The sequence below is a fragment of the Neopsephotus bourkii genome, unplaced genomic scaffold (genome assembly GCF_033783945.1).
Source record: "Neopsephotus bourkii isolate Nb327-2 ecotype Australia unplaced genomic scaffold, CSIRO-AGI_Nbou_v1 NB_1292, whole genome shotgun sequence".
Classification (NCBI taxonomy): domain Eukaryota; kingdom Metazoa; phylum Chordata; class Aves; order Psittaciformes; family Psittacidae; genus Neopsephotus; species Neopsephotus bourkii.
Window position 1 is genome coordinate 538538 of NW_026901776.1, and position 2432 is coordinate 540969.

Here is a 2432-nt window from a genome sequence, read left to right on the forward strand (position 1 = left end):
TAAGGATCACACCCTCAGCTGGCATGAATGGATGCATGAAAATTCGGTGGAGCCCTGCCAGGTAACAGCAGCTGAAGATCTGGCGCCTGAATCTATTTCTTATACATAAAACTTGCTAATTTTGCACAGCCTTTGGTGTCACAGGAATGCCGGAAAAGCACCCGGCTGCGTTTCCCCCATGAAAGCGTGGAGTAAGATTTTGTTGCTGGACACTCGCACCAAAGACACGTTCAACACAGATAAACTGCTAGCATCTGTCACAATGCCATTTCTGCACCAAGAAAGTGCGTGGGAGCCCTGCCTGTCCCCTCTGCTCCCTGCCTGCTAAAACCCAACTGAAACTCATTACATACCACAAATACCAGTGTTCCCACAAAGCCTGTGCTGCTTGGAGGAGAAAGCTCTCCCTCACTCCCTTTTTTCCCTTCCGCCCTGCTTGGCTAGGTCTTTGGCAGAGCCCGGGACTTTGGAGTGGGGAGAGGAGGAAGGGTTGGGAGGGCAGCAACTTCCTGAGCATACCCACGGCCTCATTTGGGTCTGCGGTACTACCTGCTGATTTCCACTTCACAGATGCTGCTGAGCTCTGCCACCGAGAGACAAATCCCAGAAGGGGAAGAGAGCGTGGTGGGGAGGGAAGAGATGAAAGCAGAAAAGAGCCGCATTTATTAAGCTGTTTTTCTTTCAGAGAAAAGAAGCATTTATCAGTGATTTCATATATCATGTGAGATGTGGCTCCCTGCCAATTTCTAAGGATGCAAAAAAGCCACTGACATCACTCACTAAATATAGAGCAGCTCCTGCTTTAGGTGAATAAATAATGCAGATGCAAAAGCCCAGGTCTTCAGTTACACATTCATTACCATCTGTCTGTCAGGTTCTCATCATCAGGAGAACAACGTCCGACTCCGGCAAGGAGTGACAGGTGAAGAATGCAAAACAACTGCAAACAATAGGTGATTAAGCAGAATTTCCTTGTTCTCTGCTTCTTTCTTACAGCTACATTTCATTTCAGCAGTAATCCATGGTGTAGCTTTTCCAGCTCAGCTCTGCCACCTCTCTCCCTTTCCCTTCAAGCCAAGCTGGAGAAAAAAGCCTGGGTGGGGAAAGCCTGAACAATGAACACGGCCAAAATGTGGAAACTTCCCTAGGCAGTTAGCGGGGGGGGGGGGGGGAAACAGAAGAAAGAAAAAGGGAAAAATAAAAAGGGGTGAGTGCAAGCAGTAAAGCAGCAGCAACCCCCTGTGAAAGAGAAGTTTTCCATGCTCTGTCAGAGAGAGGTTTTAATTAGGATCTCCCAATGCTAATCACTCTTGATTTCTCTACCGGTTTTATTTAAGGCACCCATTTTAACAATCACGCAAGCAAACCTGTAGCTGGCCCCATAGCATATTATTTTAGCTCTCAAAAAGCACCCCAAGAATGATTGGGGTTGATAATAAAACCCAATCAATATTTCCCCTCTTTTCTTCCTCCAGATCAAAGGCACTGAGCAGGAGGAAGCAGCGTCCCAACCCATCCTTACTGGTGGAGAACAGATACAGGGAAGCAGGAAACAAGAAGACAATGTGCCATCAAAGCTGCTGCAAGGTGTTGGATCAATGACAACATCTGCATGAGGGTCTGGGCTACAATAGAAGCTGTTACCATGGGAACGGGTGCAAAAGCATCAGGCGGGAAGGAGCAGGCGATGATGAAAGGTGGGAAAGTGGGAGAGGGTATTTTTAGATCGCTTAGGAGGAATGCCACACAATGACATCATCCTATCTCATTATTTGCACCCATGCTGTATAACGCATTGTGGCGTCTGCCCCAGGCTGTTAAATGGGAAAACGTTATTATGGATGTGAATTACAAATACTGCAGTGAAACTTGAGCTCGGGAGTTATTAGGCATCACTATTCTGTAATAAAGGAGAGCATTTAATACACTGTGCTCTACAGATCCAGTGTACAGCACAAGAAGCACTGTGTCTAGGATTTTAATATTCTCAGAAAGTAATTATGAGTCATCCTTTTATTGTTATGAAGAAGCAGAGTGCGAATAATTTTACACATTTGATATCCCACAGATCAACAAGCCTTTTGCACTGGAGAAACATGGCCTAATTTTCCAGAGTGCTGCATGCCAACATGCTCTGAGTGAATGTGGTAGTAGTGGTAGGTGCTCAGCACTGCCAAAAACCCAGCCATCTGTGTCACATGTGAAAGAAGCCTCATTAATCTCGAAAATACAAAGTGTACGTTTCACTGCCTCTGTTCAGCTCTTTAGGTAGGGCCAGACCCTTTTTGCAGTTAAGGACTCTGCAGATACCCATGGCATCTGCTAAATGCAGCCCTGATCCGGGGGGGCAGGGAGGGGAAATTCTGACACTCAGACACTGTTCCTGGCTGACAGAGGGGAAAGCCTCCAGCCTGGAGAGGTGAAACAAGCCG

General features: G+C 46.8%; 1 long non-coding RNA gene across 1 annotated transcript; it reads left to right on the forward strand.

Annotated features, from left to right (window-relative positions):
• Positions 1–561: 561 nt before the first annotated feature.
• Positions 562–1961, forward strand: LOC133219009 (uncharacterized). The gene is made up of 2 exons (XR_009727325.1): positions 562–953; positions 1476–1961. It is a non-coding gene; the product is annotated as an uncharacterized LOC133219009 (long non-coding RNA).
• The last annotated feature ends 471 nt before the right edge of the window (positions 1962–2432 follow it).